This window comes from Dioscorea cayenensis, chromosome 20 (genome assembly GCF_009730915.1).
Source record: "Dioscorea cayenensis subsp. rotundata cultivar TDr96_F1 chromosome 20, TDr96_F1_v2_PseudoChromosome.rev07_lg8_w22 25.fasta, whole genome shotgun sequence".
Taxonomy (NCBI): Eukaryota; Viridiplantae; Streptophyta; class Magnoliopsida; order Dioscoreales; family Dioscoreaceae; genus Dioscorea; species Dioscorea cayenensis.
Window position 1 is genome coordinate 24,162,287 of NC_052490.1, and position 13,418 is coordinate 24,175,704.

Below are 13,418 nucleotides of genomic sequence, written 5' to 3' on the forward strand. Positions count from 1 at the left end.
CCTCCACCCATTTAGACACATAATCGATTGCCACGAGTATGAACTTGTATCCATGGGAGCTCGGGAAGGGTACTATAAAATCAGTCCCCCACACATAAAAAACTTCACAGGTTTGGTTCCAATTTTGGGGCATCTCGTCCTGGCGAGATATGTTGCATACCCGCTGACATCTATCACAAGCTTGAATAAATTTCGGGTGTCTTGGAATACTGATGGCCAATAGAAACCTGCATCAAGAATTTTTCTTTGTTGTTATATTTTGCGACATAATGGCCACCGATGGGTCCCGAGTGGCAATGCCTCAAAAATGCTTAAAACCTCTACCCTAGAAACACATCTACGAGCAACCTGATCGAAACAAACTCTGAATAGGTATGGATCCTCCCATATGTAGTGTTTAAGTCTGAAAAAAATTTCTTCTTTTGTTGATATGTAAACCATTTTGGGATGACCCCACCGACCAAGTAATTAGCAAAATTGGCAAACCAGGGTGGTTCCTGCTCTTCTACTACCTAGATATTATACAAGTGTTCTTTAGGGAATGAGTCATTAATGTCCTTTTCTCTAATAGTTTAAGTGCCAGAGCTCTCTAAATGAGATAAAGGATCAGTTGCAAGATTCTCTGCTCCCCGCTTGTCCTTAATCTCTAGGTCAAATTCTTGAAGCAATAAGACGCACCTTATCAAACATGGTTTGCCATCTGATTTGCTAAGTAAGTACCTCAAAGCTGAATGATCAGCGTACACCACCACTTTAGAAAGAAACAAAATATGACCAGAATTTATAAAAGGCAAATACCACAGCAAGTAGTTCCTTCTTAGTCGTAGTGTAATTGTCTTGGGCTCCTGTTAGAGTCCTTCTTGCATAGTAAATGGTATGGAAATGTTCATCTCTCCGCTGACCAAGTACTGCCCCAACTGCAAAGTCACTCGCATCACACATCAATTCGAATGGGGAGTCCTAATCTAGTTCTACCATGATGGGTGCTTGAATTAGTTTCTCATTGAGTGTAATAAAGGACATCATGCAATCGTTATCGAACTCAAATGGGACATCCTTTTCCAACATCCTGTCAGGGGTCTAGCAATTTTTGAAAAATCTTTGATGAATTATCTATAGAATTCGGCATGTCCCAAAAAACTTGTTATGGCCTTAACAGAATTTGGAGGTGGTAATCTGATTGATCACCCGCAAGTATACGGGATCGCCAAGTAATACCCTATGAGTGACACAGGGGTCATAGTATTCCACGGGGCCAAGGAAGTATTATTTCTCACTCTTCATCTATTATATAGCCTACAATTCTTAGTATGAAGAATAAATGAAATAAAATAAAATAAACTAACTAATCTATGCCGGGTAACTAGCACACGGATGTAAACAAACAAGGGAGTGTTTGGACAAGTAATCCACCTAGGGTTGTTATTAAGTCCCGAACTAGGATGAGTTAAAGATGTATTGATGATGACTGAGACCTAGAGACCTCGTGAGTAGATTAGCCCTAATCTCTCGGCGACTAACCCCTGATCCCATACGAATGTCAATCAGAATCTCTTCCAGATCAACACACATATGATCGCATTAAGTTCTAGGAGTTCTCTAATAGGAGTAAACCTAGAATCCTTCGGCTTAAACCTAGCAATTGAAGGCTACCAACACCCAATCTCTCGGCGTATAGGCACAAGTATACCCTTTCAATCTCTCCTAGATGTAGTACACATGAGTAGGTCACATCTACGCATACAACTCATAATAGAATTATGGATTTTTCCATACATGTAATTCTAAGCATCAAAGCATGAAAGATTGAATCTCAAACAACCATCAAATTAAATGAAGAACAACATCCCAAGTTCATACACAAGATTAACTGTAAGGTTCATCCAAATCCGAAGACAGCAATAAGTTAATCCCTCATGATAACGGACACTTATACAATATACAAGAAAGACAAAAACATAAAAGAAGTAATTAAAACCCCCTCTAGGTCATGATCTCCATGAATGGATGAAGCTTTGAATGGTGATGCAATGGTGGTTTAGATCTTCACTCTAACTCCTTCTCCTTTGGTCCTCTCCCTCTTGGTGATGATGTGCATTCGTTTCTCACAAGGAACATCACCGGAAGATGGCCAGAAGTACTCAAGAATGTGTGGTCGCGGTAGCCCAAGAGGCCAAGAAAAAGTCTCTCTCATTTGCCCAACAAATGTTCTTTTATATTCCTCAAATTGGCCTCCATACGGGTGGTATACCGGCTCAATGAGGACCTAATTGAGGTGGTATACCGGCTCAATGAGGACCTCATTGAGGCCATTTGGGGTAGGAAAAAGTGCATAAAAGCTCTCGTAATAGTATCCATACTGGCTCAATGAGCATCTCATTGAGCTAATATGCCATCAAGCAAACTGTCCACTTCTATGGCTACAGTAATCATCCCGAGCTTAATCCCAGGCAGCGGTAAGGCCGTATGCCATGATTCAATTCCTGACTTGAAAACTCTACAGGTGCTACAGTGGCATCTACAGTGCCAATGTTATAGTACCATTGCTATAGTACTCCTACTATAGTATTTTGCTGTAATGAATACACTACAATACCGTGACCTGGTTTTCTTCTCTTTTTCTCCCAAATTGTATCTTTGTGTCCTCCGTGGTGTTTCTGTCCCAGCAAAGCAAATAACACATAATTAAGCACAAAAAGGGCATCAATTCTTATTAAAATACATGCTAGGAGTATGCAATATATATACTAAAATATGTAGATTTAGATACTTATAAAATATCCCCACACCTAAGCATTTGCTTGTCCCCAAGCAATCACATCATGAAAAACAAAGATAATGATAAGTGGCTAAATGTATTACCTCCAGCTCAAATAAATACAAGACTCTACAGGCATTGGAAAATGATAAAGAGATAATGAGTTACAACCATTATGTACATAAGACAGATCCAGTCTCACCTCTTATATATATGTGCCATGTGTGTGAACCTTGTAATTCATTTGCCCTGATCTGGTCTAGCCTACTGACTTCAATTAGTACAGCTCTAGATGCTAATCACTCCACATGCATGAGTACTAAGTCTTAAAATGCTAAGTGCTGCTTCAATGAGCAAGTAGGATCCTTCTAAGCCTTAAACTTGAATTAACTCCCTCTTCTTTCTCAGAATCTATAGTAGGTAGTCAACAAGATCACTAGCGTTTTTATTTTCAGTTCATTTTATTTTTTTCTTTTTCGAGTCCGACTGACATAGACTACACTAAAAAAATCTTTCAGGAGGGTGAACATGCTGGTTAGGCACAAGAGCCACCCAACTACTCGATTACAGTCTACATAGACACATTCATGCTTCACTAGCAGAGGAATACTGACATAGACTCATTTTTTCTTTTTCTCTCTTTTTTCACTTATTTTTATTTTTTTTTCACATTCACCCTAGATCACGTCTTCAGACTACTCTACATGCCATAAAACTAGGGCTAGCTCAACAAGACTTAGAAGTTGTTAAGAGTTCATTGAATGAAAGAACTTAATACTCTAAGACCAAATACTCAAAGTTGTGTGTTAAGCGTAGTCAAGTTGGCTATTCCCAGGGCATCAACACAAGATTCAGAGCACAAAACAATACTAGAGGTGAAACGTGATTCAATAGAGCATAACAACAAATATGTAACTCACATCAATCATTAAACCATGCTAGAAGAGTCTTACAAGAATGAGCAAGCCATCATGGGTATACTATTATGTAGATAATAACCCTAATTCATGAAATACACCCATCCCCACATCTAGAGTTGTACATTGTCCCCAATGTACACTAATCATAAAAAGCATGGTAATATATGCAATGAAAACAATGGAGGAGGGTGGAATGAACTTCCCCGGTTATTCTTGTGCACACGGCGAGATGTGACCCGAACAAAAGGTATGGCGAGCTATACATGTCGGGTCCGGCTTCCACTAAATGGAAGGAGGGCTTACCAAGCTCCCCTTTAATGCCCCCGCAAGGCATAAAAGGGGACATCATCATTCCACAAAAATTTACAAGGAAGAGATGGGGAGTAATCATGCAAAAACTAACACAAAAACTAGAAAATAAAGTCTAAACAACAAAACATAGTGTCCATGCTAGTCCTTGTCCTTAGAATTAGGTTTCTCATCACAAAAATAGCATCTTGCTCTATGGTATTCTTGTCCAAAAATGTGGTTACTCATGTGGTGTAAACATATCTCCATTGTTGTTTGCCCATTCTTCATCCTCATAATTGCTACAAACCATGAAAAAACCAATCAAGCATAGAGGAATCCAATATAATTCAAAATGTGGTGTAAGAGATGAGGAAACAATGAAAAACATGATGTATAGTGTCCATACGGCCGTATGGGTACTGTTCACTCAGAAAGAACCTTCCCAAAAACATGAAAATCGAAAAAGTTTTACATAAATTGATGGGAGACTTCATCCATAACAATCACACCACAAAAACCAAGCCAAATACTTGATAAATTCCACAAATAAGCTCCAAGAATGCAAAAAAAAAAAAATGAACAAGATAAAACTAGGGCATCAAAGAGCTTACGACAAAACCTTGAGAAAACTCGAGTTAAAACTTTGTTGAACAATTAGATCAAAGTCTCAAAGAGTTTAGGAGGTGATCTAAGAGAAAAAATGAGATTTTTTGGCCAAGGAATGGTGGAGAAAGAAGAGTGAGAAAAGGTGGCCAAAAAGCTAAGCATAGCTCTTGCTACAGTGCATACGACCTCAATGAGCAGCTCATTGAGGCCGTTTGGAGTAGTGTAAAGTTTCTGGAAAATCCAAACGGCCTAAATGAGCTACTCATTGAGGCCATATGGACCTAGAATTTGGTTTAAATCCTATAAACACTTCTCCAAACGCATGGGCATGGCTACAAGGTGTTCTAATATCATCTCCAACATGAAATAATGGTTCAAAATTTCAATCTAATGCTTGAAATACTATCCAAAACATGAATTTCTCAAGAAAATAAATGATTAAACCACAAGAAGGACGATGAGAAAAAATGTACAAGGAAAGTAAGCATGGACTTATTCACACAACAAAAACATAAAAGAAGCACACACACACACACTTAACAAAAGCACAATCAACACTTAACTAAAACAAGAAAAGAAGAAAATAAAGAAATTGAAGCTTTGGTTGCCTCCCAAGAAGCGCTTGTTTAACATCATTAGCTCGACGTACCTCTTGCTCACCTTAAGGAGGCTTCAAGAGGGTGTGTTCCTCCCGACAACATGTAGCATAGCTACTTCCATGAAAGAAAAGAATTACCTTCCAGGATGGTGAGCTTGTCGAGACCAACAACATGGTACCTTTAGGCCAAGAGTTGTGCAATTTAAACTTGGGCAGATCCTTAGATAGTTTGAACCTCCTCCCCACTTCTACTTCGGTCCCAGCTAAATTTCATAGATCTTCCTCAAAAATCATTTGGGCCTCCAAGGAAAAAGTTTGGTTGAAAATATTTCAAACTCGACATTGGTGGGTCCTTGAAAAGTAGAAAACTCCTACCCACATCTCCTTCTTCAACCAAAGTCAATCTTCCATTAATTACCCACAAAAATCATTTGGGCCTCCAAGGAAAAAGTTTTGGTTGGGACGTGTCTAACATTAGCATCGGTGGGTCATTGAATGGCTTCAACCTCCTACCCATATCTTCAATCGACCCGAATAATTCTCTTTTGTGCTTGGTGTTTTGAGTCACTTCCATGCTAAGGGCTAGCTCAAGTGATATTTGTGCCACTTATTCTACCTTGAAATAATTGTTCAACCCGATTCTCTAATTTGTGAAGAGAAGCTTGCACAAACAAAAGTGTGGCATCGATGGCCCTCAACCGGCATTACACGTGGCATCAAGGGTATGAAGTTCGGTGGTGAGGGCATCAAATTTGGTGTCGATGTCTCGAAATCTCTGCTCAAGATTTATCATGAATTTTTGCTAACAAATCCTTTGTAGTAAAATCTCTTTACTAGTGGTGGTTGTTGCATTTTTGAACACTGAGGAGGTGCAACCTCTTGATTTTTCCCTTGATTCAATGAAAATTTTGGGTGGTAAGGGTTTTTTTGTAGTCTTTGGTTTTCAATATAATCAACATGGGCATCAATTTTAGTGGCCGAAATTGTGTTAGAATCATTCAAATTGCAAGCCCCTTGCATTTGCCAAGAAAATTGTACCTTGCACAAAAGAAGATATAAAGAACAAAGTTAAACAAAATAAGAAAAAATATGTACAAAGATTAATATGTTCAAATAAAAGAAAAATGGCTAGAGTAATAGATTACAAGCTTTCCTAATATTCCTTGAATCCACGGAAACGGCGCCAAAAACTTGATTGATCGCCCGCAAGTATACGGGATCGCAAAGTAATACCCTGTTAGTGACAAAGGGGTCGTAGAATTCCACGGGGCCAATGAAGTATTATTACTCACTCTTCATCTATTATCTAGCCTACAATTCGTAGTATGAAGAATAAATGAAATAAAATAAAATAAACTAACTAATCTATGGCCGGGTAACTAGCACAGGGATGTAAACAAACAAGGGAGTATCAAGAATGAGAAGGGAGTGTTTGGACAAGGAATCCACCTAGGGTTGTCATTAAGTCCCGAACTAGGATGAGTTAAAGATGCATTGATGATGATTGAGACCTAGAGACCTTGTGAGTAGATTAGCCCCAATCTCTCGGTGACTAACCCCTGATCCCATATGAATATCAATCGGAATCTCTTCTGGATCAACACACCTATGACCGCATTAAGTTCTAGGAGTTCTCTAATATGAGTAAACCTACTATCCTTCAGCTTAAACCTAGCAATGGAGGGCTACCAACACCCGATCTCTCAGCGTATAGTCACAAGTATCCCCTTTCAATCTCTCCTAGATCTAGTACATGTGAGTAGGTCACATCTACGCATACAACTCATAATAGAATTACGGATTTCTCCATACATGTAATTCTAAGCATCAAAGCATGAAATATTGAATCTCAAACAACCATCAAATTAAATGAAGAACAACATCCCAAGTTCATACACAAGATTAACCCTAGGATTCATCCAAATCCAAAGACAACAATAAGTTAATCCCTCATGATAAGGGACACTTATACAATATACAAGGAAGATAAAAACATAACAAAAGTAATGAAAACCCCCTCAAATTGGCCTCTATACGGGTGGTATACCTGCTCAATGTGGACCTCATTGAGGCCGTTTGGGGTAGGCAAAAATGTATAAAAGCTCTCGTAACAGTATCCATATTGGCTCAATGAGCACCTCATTGAGCCAGCATGACATCAAGCAAACTGTCCACTTCTATGGCTACAGTAATCATCCCGAGCTCAATCCCGGGCAGCATTGAGGCCGTATGCCATGATTCAATTCCTGACTTGCCAGGTGCTAGAGTGGCAACTACAGTGTCAATGGTACAGTACTCCTGCTACAGTAATTTTGCTGTAGTGTATACGCTATAGTACCGCGACCTGGTTTTCTTCTCTTTTTTGCCCAAATTGTATCGTCGTGTCCTCCGTGGCGTTTTTGTACCCTGCAAAGCAAATAACACATGATTAAGCACAAAACGGGAATCAATTCTTATAAAAATACATGCTAGAAGTATGGAATACATATACTAAAATACATACATTTAGACTCTTATCATAATTTTTTGATGGTGGAAATCTTTGGCTTATCGACCTCAATTCCTTCTTTCAAAATTTTGTGACCCAAGACTATTCCCTCCTGGACCATGAAATGGCATTTCTCCCAACTAAGCACAAGATTAGTCTCTTCACATCGAATGAGGACCCGCTCAAGGTTCTTGAGGCACACATCGAATGAATCACCAAAGACGGAAAAATCATCCTTGAACACTTCCATAAAATCTTTTACCATGTCCTCAAAAATGGCTGTCATGTATCTCTGAAAGGTAGCCAGGGCGTTACATAGCCCAAAAGGCATGCGGCGATAAGCAAATGTGCCATACGGACAAGTGAACATAGTCTTTTCCTGATCTTCGGGGGCGACGGGAATTTGGAAATAACCAGAGAACCCATTCAGAAAGCAATAGTAGGCATGTCCAGCTAGTCTCTCCAGCATCTGTTCAATGAATGGTAGGGGAAAATGATCTTTTCGGGTGGCTTCATTAAATTTTCTATAGTCGATGCATACCCTCCACCCTGTAGTTATACGAGTTTGGATTAACTCATATTAAGATCAAAGGAAAATAAAAATAACTATAGAAATGAGTAAAAAATGAAATGGCTAGAGTAATAATCTAAAAGTTTCCTAGAATTCCTTAAAGTTCACTGGCAACGGCGCCAAAAACTTGATTGCTTCCCCGCAAGTGTACGAGATCGCCAAGTAATACCTCGTGTGAAGACATGAGGATCGTATTCCTCGGGGCTAAGGATCTCTTATTACTCCTTCTCGAACTATTATCTAGCCTAAGATCTCAAGTGATGGAATTTACTCCACCAGAAGCAATTAAAACTAAAACAAGATTTCCAACAAATTAGAAAGAACAAGCAATGAGCAAGCAAGAAATTCAATGTAATGCAAAGGCCTATGGGTGTGGATCCCCTTGAGGAGTATCATGAAACATGGATGATGATTAAAAGATGTAAGGGTAAAATGGACCAAGAGATTTCTAGATTAGAACAACCCCAATTTCTCGGCTATTGAACCCTAATCCCATATGAACATAGATAGGAATTTCTTCCAAATCCACATTCCTATGATTGCATTACGCACAAGGAAATCTCAAATAGGAGTAAACCTACTCTTCTTTGGCTTAACCAACCATGGAGGGCTACCAACACCCAATTTCTCGGCGTGATTATAAAAGTATTCCCTTCTAATCCATTCATGATCTAATACATGCGAGTAAGTCACATCTACATGCATCACTCATAAAAGAGCTACAGATTTCTCCTTAGTGTAGCACTTAGCATAAAAATAATCGATTAAATCTCAAAATTACCCAAGCATGGAATTAACAAGTAATCATCCAAAATACATGATAAAACGCCCCAAGGTTCACAAACACCCGGTGGCCTTGGGGGTCTAGTGTGTCATCATCCCACAACAAGCAATACAATCAACTGAAACACAAAAGAAAAGCATACATGACACTCCCTAGAGAAAATAGTGGAGGAGGAGGTAGAAAATGTGCTGAATGATGCTTACTCTAGCCACGGGTCTCCTTTCTTCAAATCATGGTAGATCTCCCCTTGAATGATGTTACCTTCTTGCCTTGAGAGTCTTGGACCTTGGCCTTGAATGATCTCTTAGCTTCCTTGCCCTTCTTCTCTTTCCCAAGGTCGTCCAAAGCCTCTCAAGTTATCTCTCAAAATATGCCCAGAAAAAGTCCCTTGTTCTGCCCTAAAAGTCAGTATTTATACTCCCCCATGACATACGGGCCGTATAGGGGTCGTATGGGGGTCGTATAGCACTCAAAAACCCTAGATTCGTGTTTCATACGGGGTGCATACAACCTCCATATGGCCTGTATACTGGGTAGTATTAAAATCTGGGCAGACAACTCCAAGTCATTCCGCTGGTACAGTGCATACAAAATATATATGATGCAAAGTGAATACGATATATATACGAAAACACCTACATTTAGACACTTATCATATTCACACAAGGTATTACTTGGCGATCCCGTACACTTGCGGGAAAGCAATCAAGTTTTTGGCGCCGTTGCCGGGGAACATTAAGGAATTCTAGGAAACTTTTAGATTATTATTCTAGCCATTTCATTCTTTACTCATTTTTATAGTTATTTGTCTTTTCCTTTGATCTTAACTTTCTACCATTTTTCTTGGTTTTGCAAGGTGTTGTGCATGACACGTTCAAACCCATCGACCTTGATTACACCAGATAGTGAGATTGAAAGAACTTTACATTGGAGATTGAGAGAAGTTGGTGAAGGGTTGGGTACACAAAACATTGAAATTGAGGATAGAGAGTCTTCAATCATGGCCGAAGAGAGACACACTTTATTCGAATATGAAAGACCTCAATTCACGGGTGATGAGTTTAGTGTTCAAGCACCATCCGTGGCATCCAACAACTTTGAAATTTAAGAAAGTACAATCGGCATGGTCCAGAACTCGGTTCAATTCAATGGTCGTGCAAATGAAGATGCACATGACGACCTTTCCCAGTTCCTCCAAATTTTCTCTACATTCAAGATTAATGGGGTGTTAGACGATGCTATCCGTTTGAGGCTATTTCCATTCAGTTTGAGAGACGGGGCATATCATTGGGTTACATCATTATCTCCAGGGTCTATAAAAACATGGAAGGATATGGTTGAGATGTTCCTTGGGAGGTATTTTTCGCCAAGCAAAGATGCGAAGTTGAGATAAGAATTTTCAGCCTTTAAACAAGGGGAGTCAGAAACATTGTTTGAAGCCTATAAAAGATTCAAGGATCTCCTTAGAAGGTGTCCCCATCATGGTTTTGCCTCATGGATGCGTGTACAAATCATTTATAATGGGCTGAATTATGCTACTCGCCAACTTATTGATGCCGCAGCCGGTGGTTCCCTTAGCAACAAGTATCCCAATAAGACCAAGCAATTACTTGAGTCTATGGCGAGCAATGAATCACATTGGGCCTCAAGAGGATCTTTACAAAAGACTGCTGGGCTTTATGAAGTGAGTAGCAATGATGCCTTGGCCACAAAGGTCGATGTGTTAACTAGAAAGCTTGATTTTTTTATGGGAAGTAGTTCAAGGCCGGAATCAGTGTTGAGTTGTAGCACTTGCAGTGGTGGGCATGGTGCAACCCAATGTCCTATTGCTAGGTCCTCTATCGCTTCCATTGAGAATGCCGATTATATTGGGGGGCAACAAAAGAAAAAAAACCCATACAACTCAACTTACAATCCAGGGTAGAAGAACCACACCAAATTTTTCATGGAACCGAGGCCAAGAACAAAGAGGTACACCACCTCAAGGATCTCAATTTCAGCAACCAGCCTTTGAGAAGAAATTTACTACAGAAGAGGTCCTTTGCCAAGTTCATGCTCAGTACTAATGACAGGTTCAATAGCCTAACTAGTAGCATGGATGGACGACTTGCCAAGGTGAATGCTTAGCTCACTCAGCACACCGAACAGTTTAGTGAGATAGGTTCTATCTTGAGAAACCCCAAAGTTTCGGTAAAGTCACTTGAGCATCGAGTAGGGGAACTCACGAAGGAAAATTCTGAATGTCCTCTAGGGTGTCTTCCAAGTAACACGGAAGACAATCCAATGGAGCACTTGAAGGCCATTGCTCCTAGAAGTGGGAGGCAAGTGGAGACAAAGGTCGAGGATGACCCAAGTGTCAAGGAAAGTAGGGTAGCCTTCGGGGAAGACCCCCAAGCTAGTTGAATAAAACAGTGAAGATCAAAATCAGAGAAGAAATGATAAGCTGCAACAACAAGGACCGTCAAAATCATCCGAGTACAAGCCTCCGATCCCTTATCCAACCAGATTGAAGCATGACAAGGAGGATGTTCATTTCAAAAAATTCATCAACATCTTTAAGCAACTCCACTTAAGCATCCTGATAGTTGAAGCATTGACTCAAATGCTAAAATATGCCAATTTTTTAAAAGAGCTCCTTACAAACAAGAGAAAGTTGGACGAAGAAGGCACGGTTGCACTTACGGGGAATTGCTCGGCTATTTTAGGAAAAAAGCTCCCACAAAAGTTGATAGATTCGGGAAGCTTCATTATCCCGTACATGCTTGAAGGTAGAGTCGAAGAAAATGCTCTAGTGGATTCGGGGGCTAGTATAAATGTCATGCCCTACACCATGTATTTAAAACTTGGCCTGGATGAGTTAAGGCCCACGAGGATGACTCTACAATTGGTGGATCGATCAACAAGGAAACCTCGTGGGATTGTTGAAGATGTGATTGTCCGAGTGGACAAATTTGTTTTCCCTATGGATTTTGTCATCATGGACATCGATGAGGATGTGGAGATACCATTGATTCCCGGCCAACCATTCCTCAGCACCTCAAGTGCGCTAATTGATTTGAAAGGAGGGAAATTAACATTAAGAGTTGGAGAAGAGGAAGTGGTGTACACTTTGCCGGCTGCTATGAAATATTCTTTAGATCATGATAACACACTTGACTTCATTGATGAAACTGATAGGTTGATTTCTGATTGTGTGAAGGAGATGCTCTCGATAAACCCTTTGGATGAGTGTTTGGGAGAGTTAGAGAATGAAGAATGACACGACTGAATATGCGTGTAAACCACAAGTGCACGAGTGTCGAAGTAATAATACCCCGGTGAGAGGGTAGTCGAATCCACAGGGAATAGTGCTTAGAACCACCAAGATTGCTATTTAACTAGAATGGAAATATGTTGAAAGTGATGTGAAAACAAACTCAATGCAAATAAAAATAAGAAAAAGATAAAGGAGGTGCAAGTAAAAGATAGGGGAGGCAATCGACGATAAATGGGGTACCCGGATATTGTTCCGCCTAGGACAATCGTTTCAAGTGCAAAACCCCCTATTATGCTTTCTAAGTAATGCATTAATGAGTCTTGGAGATTCTTTAATACATGGTCCCAAATCTAAAGTCAACCATGCCTAACTCTATACATTTCACAGAGGAGAAATTGAATAACCTCTCAACCTCACACTCGTATAGAATTGCAATGAGTTCTAGGGATTCCAAATGATAAACCCTATTCCTATGTGTAGACCTAACCCTTTGGTTCTGGTGGAAGGTCCTTAACGACAATTAAGCGCTAGGTGCTAAAATCACTTTAACGCTTCACTCTGTTGCACTCGCAACTAAGCCCCAGTGGAAGGTCATCCCTTAGCCCATTTACTCTACTATGGTCGTAAAGAACTCTTGGAACATGGTGGTAGGATAGATCACACTGGAGGGAAAGGGGACGCTTCACTACCTCTCGACTCACCCTCTCAACCCTCTCTAATCTAGCTTTGTCTAACCCTCATGGTGTGTCACTCACTCACAAGAGTTACCACAAGAACTCTCAACCCTAATGTCACTCTAGGGGAGTATTCAAACAATCAAGCCTACAAGATTGGAACTCACAATAAATATCAATTAATTGAAAGCATAATAAAGATATTCAATGAAACGAATACATCCTAGGGTTCACAAATACCCAAGTACCCACTAGGGGCTTAGCTCTCTATGGAGCAAAATACAATAGATAATGAAATCAAAAGTAAAGAGATGTAATCAATAAATGAAAACCCCCTTGTGTTCGTGTCGAAGGTCTTGTGGATCGGCCGTGTCTTCTTCAAAGGTCCAATCGTCAAATCTAGGGCACACCTCGCCGGATCAGTGCCGACGAAAGCTCCCCCAATAACTCTCTTTTGAAGGAAACGCGGTGT

At 40.0% G+C, this 13,418-nt stretch overlaps 1 non-coding gene across 1 annotated transcript; it reads right to left on the reverse strand.

Annotated features, from left to right (window-relative positions):
- Positions 1 to 10,397: 10,397 nt before the first annotated feature.
- LOC120252411 lies at positions 10,398 to 10,504 on the reverse strand. The gene has a single exon (XR_005533942.1). It is a non-coding gene; the product is annotated as a small nucleolar RNA R71 (small nucleolar RNA).
- Between the last annotated feature and the right edge of the window lie 2,914 nt (positions 10,505 to 13,418).